General features: G+C 49.5%; 1 protein-coding gene across 2 annotated transcripts in view; it reads left to right on the top strand.

Annotated features, from left to right (window-relative positions):
- Tet (tet methylcytosine dioxygenase-like) overlaps positions 1-15283 on the top strand; it is a 93465-nt gene that overhangs the window by 50915 nt on the left and 27267 nt on the right. Inside the window, exon 1 of one of the 2 annotated variants that reach the window (XM_076897621.1) lies at positions 7495-8216. The exons of the other annotated variant lie outside the window; for it this stretch is intronic. The gene's annotated coding sequence lies outside the window, so the exon portion shown is untranslated. Of the gene's footprint in view, positions 1-7494; positions 8217-15283 lie in introns of those variants that run through there. 2 annotated transcript variants of the gene reach the window in all.

Genomic DNA, 15283 nt, shown 5'->3' with positions numbered 1-15283 from the left:
AACACCCCTTACTCGACACGTCCCTCTTTCCCTCTCTTATTACTCGAGAGCAACGGACAATTATGAAATAACACTATTAAAAGAGAATCTTTTGCACAATCATTACAAGTAATGTTATTACGCGAAAAAACGGTAAATTACAGTGTGCACCGCGAAATCAATTTACTCTTCCACGACGCTGAAGCGTTGCCACATCGAGCGACAAGAAATCCGCTGGCCGAAACAAAGAAATACCAGAGGAATACCGTGAATTCGCATAAACGTTCGAATAATCAAGCAAGTTCCAACGTTCCATTAGCCACTCCACATTATCCAAAAGGCGATGTTATTTACGAGCGTTTCTTCTGGCGGGAAGGGGCCATTAAGTATTGCACGGGCGGCCGCGACGTAATGGAACCCACGGCGAACTCTTGCCTATAATTTTCGTGATTAGGATAATTAAGTTCCGTGCCGCGCGAAATAATCGAGTCAGAACGAACGGTGACATTATTTACGGCCGGTCCGACCGAACTTTCCGCCCTCCTTCGAATTTCCACGCCAGCCCTCACACCCTTCCGCGTCGCTTCGCACACCCTCTCTCTCTTCTCGATCCAATTCTCGATCGCGATAATTTTCATCTCGACATCGAACTCGCGCGATCGACGAGATTTCAATTAACGTTTCACCGGCTCACTTTCGCGTCTCTCAATTTTTTTTCAACGGCGATTCGTCGCAGGCAGACCGAAGAGACTTCGATGCGTGGAATGTCGAATTTACCAAATTTTATTCCTCATTAATTTCACCGTTGCGAGGGTAACATTATAAAGAGCGGATGACGGGAGGATAAAAGTCTTATTTACATTCTTGGGTCGGTTTAAAAAATCGTAACTGGGTTACGTTATTGTCATTCGTTTGGTAATTAACGAAGGCTCGCAGCGGAAATAATTGGGCCACGATTTCCGTTCTGGGCCTCGACTGGGCCTTTCTCCTTGTCTTATCTCGTCTCTCGGATAAGATAATACTGCCCTCGTACATTTTCCACCGAGCGAGCCGAGATAACTGCGATCGTAATTCATAAATATATATTCACTGAAAAAGGCGCGTGTAATGCGTTCAACAGAAATCAACATCTTTCTGAATTCCCGCGAATACATCTGTGATGACTAAACCGCTGACAGAAGGATCGCGAAGCGCAATTTATAGCTTCCCGTCGTTAAAAAAATTTATCAAATAATGCGTTTCTCACGCTTTTCGAATGCGATTTGAAGACCAGTGTTCGCGCCCGCGAAGATGAATTACACTTTGCGCCAGCAAAGTGAAATCGAGTCACAAAAGCTCAAGAGCGAACGATCCTCCGCAAAGAGTACGCTGGTAACCTTGACACCTCGAAGCGACGTCAAAGTCCCGGTGACAACGGGACGCGTCCCCGGGGATGAATTAATCCGTAACCGCGGCGGAGTTAAATTTATTAGCGAACCGTCTGTGCCGGAGAATCTTGTCCATTACGCTCCAAGTTTCTCGAGCGTTCCACCTGGAGGAAGGATTCCGGGAGGACGATGATCGATGCGACGTTACGATCCCCCCTCATCCGGTTATCAGTAGTTAAACTGCGCGGTAAAGCCGCGAATAAATATTTACCGCGCGATATCGCCGGTAGAAATAAAAAAAAAAAAGAGGACGCCACGTTGTGTATGGATTATTACATAAATCTGGTTTCTATCGCGGGTCAGGTAACGTCCATAAAACGATTCCCGATCGTAACTTGAACATTTTATATTTCTCCCTATCAGTGGATACAGTTGTTTTACGAAAACAAAAATTGCGCAGACTTGGTGTCTTTTTGAAGTTAGCTCCCGAAGATCAAGGGTGGCATTCTTTTCGCAAACACTCCGTGGCAACGAGATTCTTCTTTTATCCAGGCCCTTCGCGGAAATGGAACGAACGAAATGGTGGGTAAAGGACGCGTGTACAAAGGGGATCCTCTAGACTGGGACCGTTTTAATATCTCCCCCCCCTGATGGTTGAGCAACAAAGAAACGCGTGCTACCGGGGGACGAGTGGTTTTTTAACTTCTTACAAAATCCCCGACGTTGTAGCACGAAGAAGAATTTATTACTCGATGAAAACGATATCACTGAGCCATAAATACGAGCGTGTATAGGTCGAAAAGGGAGAACCACGAATAAAATGCCCTGGGACGATCCTGAGGAGGTTATTCATCGCGAGGAGGCTGATAATTAACACTTCATCTTCCCGGGGGCTGTCGTTACTCGTAATCGCGAGCGATTAATCGATCGTTCGGGTCCCAGCGACTCTGCGCCGATAAATTAAACGAAAAGTCGATCGTAGCTGGTAAACGCGGCTCGATTAGGTTCCTCGAGCGGCGCGCAAACAGCCTCGAAGGATATCGAGCCGTTTCGTGGCTTCGACCACGAACGAGACCTGCGGGAACGCACGTGCGCCGTTAATAACCGGCTGCGATCGAAAGTGCTCGCGATTTCGAGGTCCATGGAGCCGCGATGAATCACGGAGACCGTGGTGTGGACGTATCCACTTCGCGTGGGTCGCACAGGAGATGGAGGGTACGTTCGTACCTGCGCTTAGTGCTCGAAACACTTGTTTGGGGACCTCGAAACATGGTTCAACGAAGGAACAAAGAATACTGAAGCGGTTTTTTAACCACTTTCACGTGAATTGTGAGAAACAACCCTCGTTGCTCTTCAAGAATCGTCTAAATTATGCAGAGGCCATCCTGTTCGCGTTTGAAGTTTCAATAATCCCTCGACGCGATTAGCAGTTAAGAATATTTGAAACGTGACTGTAATTACCGCTCGAAAGATCTTCCGAGGCCACTGATTCATGCCTCTGACCTCATCGTGGCTCGATCGTTTATTTCACGTTCCACGCCGCGGCTGATGTAACCAGGAAAGAGTATCGCGTATCGTCATCGGCCCGCGGAGGACTCTGCTGCAATAACTCCTAATAAAATTAATCGCTCTGCCCGTGTCCTAATGAAAGCCCGGCTGCGTGAAACGGACGAGCAATCCCGGAACGATTCGCGACGCGACAATGGCAGAATCTCGCGGGACACCACCCCCGCGCTGGCGCGTGCCCAAAAGCAACAAGCAACCCCCGGCGGCCCCTGTGAACGCGCGATCGAAAACGTTGGTATTTTCATTTCGTCCCCTTCATCCGCAGCCCCTGCTATCTCTGTTGTTCCATACGCTTCCACACTCTACACGCCACGAGGAATATCACGGCGGAAAGTTTAACTCTTTCGCGGACAGATCTCGGTTTCTCGCATGAAACTGCGATTAGCGAAATTGAGATGAAAAATTGGGATCTGTAAACGATGGTACTTGATAGTAGAAGGTTGCATTTATATTCTTGATCACAATTTTATCTAGTTCCAGGTTAAATTTAATAGTCTCACGTATCTCTCTTATTTCAATCGCGCTTTCCGCGAGAAAAACTGCCCTTTTGTCACTGTCGTGGAACACCGTTAGCCCGCGAAGTACGAAACGTGTTAATCGAGGACGCGGAAGTGGGTAAGGGTAGGTCTCGAAGGCAGACCGCGATTACCTCGAGTGGCAGAAGCGATTTGGCAAACGCGAAAGCGCAGAAGGGGGTCTCGGTTTCCTTGAAAGGAGTGCATCGTGGACAGGGAAGCTTCCGGAGAGGTCAGAAGGGTGTTATTCAACGGCGGCTTGGCGGCCAGCAACAAGTTGCAGCGACGTTAATAAACGAACGTCCTCCAGCTACCGTTTTAGGGATCCGCTGTTATAACGCCAAGCCACGCTTTCGCAACCGCGATTGCAATTACCAATTTCGCTGCATTAAATTATGCCACATAAATGATCACACAAATTGGGAAAAAATGTAATCTCGTGCCGAGGAATTCTTCCACCTTTGAAATTTGTTCTTTCCTCGCGCGAACGAGCGCAATATCCTCGTTTATGCGACGCCCTGTATATCGACCAGCTCTCCGAGCATTTGTTTCTCGTTTTGCGAGTACACGGGAAAAAAAGATCGTGTCGGAGGGATCGATAGAGCGTCGGGAAATCGCGACGTGAATCGACGAGGCGTGGAAAGGGAACGGAGGAAAGTTGCACAGCTAATTGAGTGTTATGGGCGTTATGGCACACGACCGCTTATGCAAGCGAGTCGCCTTGACGAGCTGGAACAATTAAAATATCGATGTCGTGAAAGGGAGAGGTTCTCTCGCCCTGGTTGCCTTTTTTATTTGCCCGCTCCGCGGCCTGGAGAGCGTCGGCCTGGTTAACCGGTTAACCGCGACGTAGCTTTGGTCCAACTTTTTTTTTTTTTCTTTTTTTACACACCGCGTCCGAACGATTGTGTGTATTTGCGCGTGTAACAGTGGAGATATTGAATTTTTAATTAGGAGGGACTCGTAGGTGCCTTTCGTGGAAGCCTTTGGCGTTCAATGTACGCTGAGTTATACCACGAAAACAACTCTCGATAACTTATCTTGGTCTGATAAGACTCGAACGAGTCGAAGTCAATCTTGATTTCAGCCTTCAATTTTTTATTGTCGCTTAATCGTCGAGGGGGAAGAAGAATAGAAGACGAATCTGCGAAATGGAAAATGTGCTCATCCCCTCGAATTGATAGGCGGGTAGGAAGAGGGAAGGGAATCGACCGCGGCCAGTGGAAGGAATTCGAATCGAAAGTGGCAGCTTTTGTCGCGGGGATTGCTATAGATACCTGCCAGTGGTGGTCGCAGTGGTTACCACGGCGACAAAGACGGAGATACTGTAGCAACGACGACGGTCGCAGAGCGGAGAGAGAGTTTCGAACGCGTCATCCTAGCTATGGAGGTGGCCGCCATAGGTGGGAGAACGACCGGGGTCGGTGGTTCAAGGGGCTACCTGACTCTGGCAGGGATATGTATCGGAAGAAGCGAAAAGCGGTGTGCGAGGGTGGAACAGGCGGCGAGAGCTAGCGACAGAATTAATTCTATTGTGGTTCGACATTTTTTTATCCACCTAAAAAAAAAAAAAAAGGATAGAACGGAAGGCAGATTGTAAAAATTGTCGGGAAACGTGCAGAGTATACGAAAAATGGAACAATCAACGAATATCGTGACTGCAGAATGTAGCAGCGCGTGTCTGCATTTTCTAACAACGCCCCGCGCTTCGATAAGACTCTACATTTCGATTGAACATTTAATAATAGCGACTACATCCACTTGAACTCTGATTGTTCGAACCATTATGATGCTGTAAATTAATTCAGTTCCCAGACTTGACTACAACGAATGATTATAATCGTCCGTGTCAGACGGATGACAGCGTTGAGAATAATTTCTCTATCTATTCTCCACGATGTTGAGCAACCCAGGGGTCCTATCTAAAAATTCCAAGTATTCGAGGTCGATGACCACCGCGTCCTAATCACCGGCTCGACTTGACGTGAGAAGAAACTACCGCATCAGAGCTCTGGTAGAACGAAATTTTTAGTGAACGTCTAGTCAGCTGAGCTTGCTGCCTGACTCCCAATTACCTGATCTACTACCGTGTGCCACTCCAACGCGAGGAACCGTAGATAGTAGGGGAATCAGTGAATTCCTACCGCACCTAACTGGCAGTGGTCAGACGAATCTACTGCCGAACTCCTTAGTTACCTGATCTACTGCCGTGTACCACTGCAGCGCGAAGAATCAAATCAGTAGATTCTTACTGTGCTGAACCAGCCGTCATCCTGCGAATCCACTGTCTGACGCCAAATTCCTCGGACTACTTGATGGCTCCAAAATGTCATGCAGTAATTGCGCCAGTGCACTGGAGTGCACGCTGTCTCCCAACGAGCAATGTATTATATACTTCGATCGAGTATCGCAAGGACAAACGGCTGAGGAAAAATGATTAAAAAACATTTTTATCGAAGACATTGAGCTCGCCTCGCGTGGCCGATACAGTTTGCGAGGGCATCGTTTCCATCGCTAGAGCTCTCCACGTTGGTACGATTGGTGGGGGTTCGTATGGGGACGAAGCAGGAGGGAGCAGAGGGGTGCGGGATGAGGGGATGGCGAAGAGAAAAGCAGGAGGAACAGAGAGAAGTGCAGAAACGCGTAGGAGAATCGAAGCGGGTGGACGGGGGAAAGGGGGAAACGAAACGAAGACAAAAAGGGACGGAAACGAAGGAAAAGAGGGATGAAGGAGGGGATGGAGCGGGGCGAAGGGGTGGCAGCGAGGTAGAAATGGAAATACGAAGAGAAAGAGCGAGTAAGAGATCGAGACGGGGAAGAAAAACATAGGGAATGAATCGGAGACGGGACAGAGATGGAAGTCGAAAGAGGAATAAAGCCAGGAGAGGCAAAGAGAGAGCACGGAGAGAGAGAAATAAAGGGGGGTTGAGGGGGGGGAGAAGCGCGAAAGCGAAGCGACACGAAAAGGCACGAACGGTTCCGAGCGACGTGTGACGAGCTGCTGCTGACGAAGAAACAGCGCGGAGGCGCGCACTTGACGCGCCGCTGGCCTGACTTCGAACGACAGTACGGGCCAATGAACGCTACCAGACCGAGTTCTGGCCGTTAACCACCGTTATCTCCGGCAAAAAATACCGCAAAAGAAACAAATGACAACGAAAGTGAAAGGAGTGAGAAAAGCACGCGGATAGAAGGGAAAAGAATCGGAGTAGAGCAGCAGGAAAAAAAAACAAAAAGAAGAGAAAAAGAAAGGGTGGAAAAGCGAAACCCCCGCGTTGCGTTGGAAATACTCTTCCCGGTGGAGAAGATAAAGCGAAACAGGGGAACAAAAGTGTGTCCTTGGAAAACCGCGAAAAAGTCGCCACGGTTCAAAGTGAACCGGTTCCCACGGGGACCGCGTCGCCCTTCGATATACCCTCGCGACGAATCTGGCCTGTCACCCGCGGCTCCTCTTCTTCCTTCCTCGTGGTTCCGGGGTGTGGCGGTTTACATACGGGCGCGCTCGAATCACGCTCGTGATAACTGGCCCGCCAACGTCGCACGCGCTTTTAATAGCCCGCTACAGGCCGTGTTACCAGTGTTATGACACCGCGGTACCAGTGTCGAGTTCACGAAGCCGGTGTCGCCGGCCGCCGGAATTCGTGATACCGCGTCGTGGATAAGCGCCGATCGGAGAAGGACGGAGCGTCAGTCCACGAACAACGGAAAGAGAAGGAACGAGAGATCGCGAGACGAGAACGGGACAGAGTGTTACAACGGTAGAAGGAGGGATAAAGGGGTGCGCAAGGGGGGGCGGTTGGGGGTCGGTGGGGGGTGAGAGGGCAGTACGGTACTTTATATGTATGTATAAACGAGCACACGGACCGCGTGGTACACGTATAGAGACACGTATACATAGACGTACACAAACAGAAAGATACAGAGAGAGTGAGAGAGACAGAGCGAGAGAGCAGCGGTGTACCGACGCGGAGGGTGGAGAGTGGGAGGGCGACGTAGAAGGAGAAGATAGAGAGCAGAGAGAAGGGGAGAGGAGGAGAACAGAAGGGGCGGGAGGCGAGAGCGAGAAGGAACGAGGGACAGCAGGGAGGGAGAATAGGCGAGGAGGGCTACAGAGGGCGGAGAAGCGTCCCACGGGAGTTTTTCGGCGGATCGCTGCGCGTCTAGTGTGATCTCTCGCGAGTAGCGGACTCGATCGATCTTATTGGCGGTAGCGAGCGAACGGAACGGAGCGGAGCGGAGCAGAGCAGAGCAGTTCGGTTCAGTGCACGGTGAGAGCTCCGATCGGAGAATCGTATACACGAGGCTCTCTTTCTCTCTCTCTCTCTCTCTCTCTCTCTCTCTCTCTCTCTCTCTCTCTCCCTCTCTCCTGGGCCCCCCCGTCGGTCTCGCTCTTTTTCTCGACGTATGCACTCGGTGTGTCGTGTGTTCGTGTCCTACCACACGGTGTGCGTCGCGGTTGTTCCGCGAGCGTGGGGTTTTCATTCGCCGGGTAAACGAGCCGCGCGATTGCACGCGATAAATACGCCTCCGCCGCCGGAGGATTCGGAGTGATTCCACGGGAATTGAAGTTCCAACGGTGGTGTTGTACCCGTGAACACGAGATTTCATCCAGTGATACCTCTGTTTTGTTCTGCTGTGTGTGACTGTGCATCACTGTGCGCGTCGAGGAGGACCGGAGGAGGCTCTCGAGAGTTTCACCGCGAGAGAGGAGATCCGAGTGGAATAATAAAGGTGAAACGCACCGGCCGCTCGACAACGGCGTGGATCCGCTGCCACGGAAGAACGCAGAGTGAGTTTCCCGCTCTTTTTCCAGCGGAATCCTGGCACGAACCGCGTCCCACGATTCACCGCGAGCCGGTACTCGAGACCGTACTGCGCGTTTCGTATCGTTTCGATGCGAGTCCTTGGACCCCCCAAGGTAACCCAAAGAGATGGCAGGCGCGCGATAAACCTTCGCGGACGTACACTCGTAAGGAGGTACGTGTCGGTGCGCCTCTCTGGGTAACATTAAGAGACGGCTGTGTGCATCGCGGTTAATTAAACGAAGAAAATGATAATGTGGGTTATCTATGCGTTGGAAACGGGATAAAGAGTTCGACGCGCATTCTGTCGTTACGAAAGTTCTGCGGTATTTAAATGGAAGATATTATTTAAAAATAGATACCAAAGTGTCGGAGCGGTCGTTCGTGCGACTCGTTCGCGTTATCACGTACGGGACCAACGACCCAGAATATTAATCTCCCAGTGTGTCACTCGTGCGCGTAGATGACTTCGCTCGTTTTAGGATGCTACTCTAATAATAGCTGCAAGCTGTTCATCGAAAAGTGTAAGACACGTAAAAAAAGAACACGTCAGTCCGGGAGAGTTAAGCAGAGCGTAAGCGCCTCGCGCCATCGGCCATAGTCAGCGCGGGAAAAATCGGAGCAGCGAGTCCACGTAACCGTACAAATCATTCAGCGAAGCCCCGCTCGAACGTAGCGTCGAAACGCGTGCTCGTATCGCGGCTGCGTAATTATATAAGCGAGCCAGTCCTTGGCGGGTATCTGCCCTTTTTTCTTCCGCCAAGGACCAACGCGACGCGCGCGAAACGACGATTCCGCGAGCGGTGCACGCGTGCTGTCTGCGTTACGCAATGCTCGTTCGTCTATCGCGCGGTGCCGGAATTCAGGTCAAGCATCGTGCACCGTCCTATGCGCTAGCATCGCCGAGACGAAGCTACGAGGCATCGATTCCTCCTTCGTCGCCGCGGAAAAAGGGGCAACCGGATTAAAAACGGATCCTGCTCGCTGGAAAACGATCGTGCGCCAACCGCTCGCCGTACACGACGATCGTACTCTCAGATGGTTATCGATCGCGATGCAAGGGGATTCTTTTATTATGTCGCGAGCGACAGATACATTCAGCGTGTAGTGTAACTAGAGATCGGATACGATCTGCTTTCTACCCCTCCTTCGATCCAGGAACTATTCAGCACGACGAACACTTTTTACATTTGTTCTGTGAAACGTGGAGGGAATCGAGCATTTCAGATAACGCGCAGCTAACGATCCTCTGTATTTTGGATAACCGTAATTACGCTTGAAGATGCGCTGTTATTAAATTGTCACTTCTATTCCTGGAGCATCAATTACGTTACGCGGAGGAAACGTGATCTGTTCTGAGCGAATGCAAGAATTCGTTCTGAGTCATTCTGTCAGAAAAAGAATATTGTTTCTGTGAATTACAGATGAGTTTAGTCATCCGATCGTTTAGCTCAGGTCGATGGCAGACTAATTGATACCTCTATTCTCATCGTTAATCGAATTATTACGCTGGACAGATTACGAGAAATACTCTCTCTCTCTCACTGAAATCGCTTTACCACTCAAAGATACATTTCACCTGTGAATTTCAATCGAATCCAATCCTCTCTCGCTCTCTTCCCCTCTCTTCGCTTGTGAAATAAGAAACGCACGATCAGTCGAAAGGAAATCACTTCGCCTGCTACAAAGCACTTGATCGGTAAAAAGTGAAAGAAAAAGCATCTCACGCACGAGTTTCACGCGCGTTCAATCAGCCGGTCGTTTGGCTCGGTTCATCCGAAGGCGAGCCGTCGATGAGTGGAACGGCCACGGTCGGGAGCGGTCATTGGCCACGCGTTTCGCCACGTGGGTTGACAGATTTTCATTCAGCCTCCCCTTTTCTCGAACCAACCGGTTCGATCGAACGGAATCCGTCGAGCCGCGAACCGCGAACGATTTTTCGCGGGGGACACGCGGAGATCGGCGAACGAACGAGCCACCGTTTCATCCAGAATGGCGGCGATCACGTTCCCAACCACGTGGCGATCCTTCTTGAGTAACGTAGTCGTACGACTATCCTCGCGATCGGTTCTTTTTCTATCCTCGATCGTCTCGATTCAGCGATCTGCCGCGACTATCGCTCGTTCGACGCGCGAGCGAGTCGCGATCGAGGAACACGCGGGAACCAGGAGTATCCTCCATGTGAATGGAAGTGAGTTATCAGGCTGTCAGAGTGATTGATGAAAAGAGCTTATTACGGGCATTTATCGCGATTCTGATAAGGGGAAGAACGAGCGCGGCTCGTTAGACCTCGGTTACCGGTACCCGTCGTTATTTGTCGTGATTGTGGCTGGTCTCCCAGCTCGGTTGCATGCAAATGTTACTTAATTAATCGGCGCCCCGACGACGTTCGTTTCCAACGAATTTATTCAAACATTTTCCTAACCAAATCCAATTTTGTCCGCCCCCCTTTTCGTACGCCATTCCGTACAGCATCGATTCACAGCGAATAAGTTTGAGTATCTGCAGGAATTCGGATCGGTAGCTCGATTAGAGTTGATCAAAGCAACAATTTCGCGTACCCCTAATTTTCCCCTTGGCTACGATGTACCTTGCCGATGTGACGCACCAGCTAATTAGCGGGAGCAATGGAACGGAACGAAATTGGAATAAATCTTGTCTAATAAGGGGCGCGTTCGAGAGGGGTCGTAAAAAGTAATCGGCGGTGCGTGTCTGCGACGGGAACAGAGCGTGGCCAATCGAAAGTAGGATTTCCCATCGGCAATAAACGGCCACGTGTTCGAGCACGTGGTGTAACGTAAGTAGACGTTGTATAGGCCCCCACGGTTCGAGGGCGAACTCGCGATCCCAAGGTATATTAAGCAGAGGACGCGGCCCAGGTGGTCCCTACCCTCCGGCGATTTTCAGAGAGCCCAAACGAGCCACGGAAGATCGAACCGCGTCCGCTTCACCGATCGATGATTGACGTCTAAAAGGACCCATCATCATCATCGTCTTCATCATCATCGTTCCACAAAAAGAATCCATCGTTTCACTACAAAATTCTCTGCCTTTTCTTCTTCTGTCTTTTCCTCCTTTCTTCCACTTCTTTCCTGCTCGTCCCGCCTTCGAAAGGGAATAGGTGAGCCGTTCAATTCAATTTGCCGCGCGTAAACAACGAATAAAAGAGGAGAACCGGCGATTGTTGCATTCCTGGACGGTGTGTGTACCACGATGGCTAAACTTCCGGCCGGAATCGGTAATAAAAGGGGGCGGGTATCGGTGGGAGTAACGATATAAAGCCACGGTGCTCGTATAACTCGCCCGTAAATCCTCCCTGTGGCCTGGATAGATACACGAACGAACGACCGGCACGTGTGCCACGAACCCGATGCCCCGGCACGAATTACGGTGACGCGAGGAACGAGTTCGTCTTTCGCTCCGGGAACATCGATTCGATATTGTTCCGTCGACGTTTCCAGACGGAAACGCGACAGCGTCGGCCAATTCTTGACGTATCGAACGTGTAACACCGCGTCACTGGTTTTTTCTCCCTTTTTTTTTCTCTAAATCTTTCCGCGCGGGATGAAGTTACGATCGAATGGAGCTGTGATTGCGTACCCCCTCGAGAAGAACTTTTTATTCCGGTTGTGGACGCGAATTTTTATTTTCAGACTCGATTTTAATTGTAGACACGAATTTAAAGATTCACGTACGTTGTCAGTCATCGTTACTACATTTTTCAAGCATTAAACGCGACGAGCGAAATATTACAGTCGTCCGTTCTATATTTCGTTATTTCATTAGCATTTTATGAGAACAGTATATCCGATAAGATCCTCTCGAAACGATTTATAAGGATGTTTATAAAGAGAGCAAGCAGATAGATAATAAAAATAAAGTATCAATTATGAACGAGTTATTGGAAAATGATTAACGAGGAGATACAGGAAGATCCACGAGGGCAGATAAGAATACTAGATGTGACGATCGAAATAGAATGTTCAAGTTTTACTTTCTGAGTCATGGCCGGCCTATGCACGGTGCTCAGCGATTTTATCTGCGATCTGATATCACGGTTTCGCTTTTACTTGTTAGAGTACGGTGATTAGCAGTGAAGCAATGAGGTAAGTGTTCTGTGACCGGTTATAGTCCCCGTCTTTTCTTTTTCCACCGTGCCTCGTGCTCTAAATTTATTTCTATCATATTAGCTCGCTCCAAGCCGATGTTTTTCTCATTCGTTGGACGATATAATGCACGCTTAACGCGGCCTGCTAAACAGAAACAATTTGTTGTCCCATTAAAATATAGCAAACAAGATCTTAACGGCGATTTACTGGCTCGACTTCGTTTCCGAGCCACGCCGCGTGGGTGATTCGAGATACTCGACGATACATGGAAAAAAGAATTGGAGGTTACATCGCGAGAGACGACGTTTCGGTTAACCAGAGCAGAATGCCGCGTTCACAAGAATAAACATGTCCCCGAATAACCGAGCGTAGTAAAAGCGTCGGCGCTAAAATTCTCGTGAATGGCGATAGGGAATTGAATCGAAGCGGGGAAGGACGATCCAAGAGACGAGGCGATGGAAGGGGCACCGGGAGCCACGATCCACGAAATTCATGGACGCTTGGATCATTGAATCTCGTCCTCCCCTTAATGAATTTCCGTGCTCAGTTTCAGTCGTTAAGGGCAGGATGCGCTTTTACTTATGCCCGTCATTAAAAAGCCGCGCTACGTGGCGCATATAAAGGGAGAACGTCGTTCGCCTTTTCCCCTCCCTCCGCCACCCCCTGCCGCCTTCTTCTTCTTTTTTTTTCCTTCGCTCGTCTTCCTTTTTTTCCTCTCCTTCTCGCTTTTTTCGCTTTTCTTTTTGTTACCGGGGCTGCGGCCTGTTCCGTGGCTCAGGGCAGATTTATTTTCGACGAGATAGTCGGAAAAATGAGCTCGCGAACAGAGGGATGCAAATGCGCCGCGGCGTGGCACCGTCCGCGTTGGAAAAATGAATCGGCTCGCTCTCTTCTCTGCGATAAAAGACTCGACGTGACTCTTTGAAGTGGCGAACGCAACTTTTTGCACCCCTGGCACCGATAGGGAATCGTTGATACCGCGTACCATCATCGCGTCGAGTCGACGATCGTTTGGGGTAACAGCTCCTCTGCACATCGTCGATTAAACGACTTTGAGCCACTCTGTATATCGACGAATCGAAGCTTTCAATCGATAAGACAATTAAGGAAAGATTCTGTGCATTAATCGTAAATGTAGCCAAACGAGGATCGAAGAAATCGTGTTGTTCTCTGCCGCTACTTTGACCGATACAAATGATTAATAATAATTGTATGATCGATCGCGTTTAACGATGGAATGTCCAAGTTCGAATACGCGTAACGAACAGATACTCCGTACTATTCCATTTTAATTGGATTCATATTACAGTCCATGTTTAATTGGATCCGTATTGCCACTACCCACGCGTGATATTCCGTACGGTAATGTGGTGTTGGCAGAAACCTAGATTTGCAACTTTGCACGTTATTACTGACTATTGCGAGAGTTTGATATCCGACTGTGAACAGACACATAGCACGTATATCGCATACGACAATTTTCAGTCTCCGCGAGTCCGAACATTCTTGCATAATTAAACATCGGATCAGATAAACGAAACGGGTATCGATTCGATTAATTAACAGCAGATTCGGAAAAACGAAACTGTGGAATTTTCCAAAAATTCCCGCTCCACCGACCAATCTCCATCCCGTTTTCATCCCCTCCTCGAGCGTCGCGCGAGTCCTCTCCTTTCACGCGCGCGAGATATTACAATCAGAAACTTTTAATTGGCCCGCGGATTAACGGTATCTGCCGAGCGCGAATTTTCCATCGAGTCGTTTCTTTTATTCAGCTGTTTCACCGCGAAACGAAACAAACGGAGCGGCGAGCGCCGCGATTAAAATCGCAACAAATTGCACGCCGACAAAATGGCCGCGCACGGTGACACGCGCGCGTGCACCACGCGGTGGACAATAAAATCGCGTGGCGGGGGAGCCACGCGGATGTCCGCGGTGGTTTACGAGCGTAACTATGGCCGTCGTCGTTAGCCGGATCGCGGGGCTCTCATCTTCGACGACGATCGATGGCCACTCGAAGCACCCGCGAGCCTCCGAGAGCCGAGCTTTCGCGCCCAAGGCTGCGCATTTGCGTTCGCGGCCGTGTAAAATACGATGCCGTGGTCCTTGGTGACCATTGTACCCGTTCGTTCGCCTTTTACGTCGTGGTCGCCAATTGTAAATAAGCCGGCTGGGGAAAGGGGACCCTCGGTTCGATAAAAATGCGAAAGTCCGACGCCTGGACAAGAAATACGACCGCCCGTGACAAGAGACTCCCTGCATTTTGATACTTCGACCGTGTATGCGTGCGTGCGTGTGCACGCGTGTAGCGTTTAGAGACACACGCACGAGTATACGCGCGTCTGTCGAGTGTTTTTTAAAATAATTATCTACAGATAGCAGTTACTTTTCCTACCGTGAAATTACAATAATTTAAGTGCATCGTCCAATATGTTGTACGCGGTCAACTAAAATAGTGGAATGTTATATGGAGAGCAATTTATTTGATCTCGCTATCGCGCAGCGAGTTATTTCCTCTAATTAAAGATAACAAAATGGCTGTTAAATGCGTGTCTTCTAGAAGTGAAACTTGTTCAGATTCGATGCCGTGTGTTTGTAATGCATGCGTGGCTCTGCTTCGCGAAATCATTGGGAATAATTAAGCGACCGACCTCGACCAGTTGAATCGTTACGTGACTCATTCTTACCGCGAATTAACGAGCGTTCCGTTCGAGAACCAGGGGTGCTCGGCTAACGCATTCGAAGGGGGTGCGCAGACGTTGCTCGAATGTCCCCTCCTTTCTTTATCCTCCGTGTCAATTTTCAATCCGACGGAATTTTCCAATTAACCCCAGTTTAAACCACGATCGATGATAAAAAAAAAAAAACAGACACGAAATACCAGCCCTGTCGGAGCGTCGATCACGCGGATCAAAGCGTGCCAAACGGTATCCCGCAAAGTGGCG

The sequence above is a fragment of the Xylocopa sonorina genome, chromosome 7 (genome assembly GCF_050948175.1).
Source record: "Xylocopa sonorina isolate GNS202 chromosome 7, iyXylSono1_principal, whole genome shotgun sequence".
NCBI classification, from domain to species: Eukaryota; Metazoa; Arthropoda; class Insecta; order Hymenoptera; family Apidae; genus Xylocopa; species Xylocopa sonorina.
The sequence above is the reverse complement of the archived record's forward strand: the minus strand, read 5'-3'. Positions and strand labels throughout refer to the sequence as shown.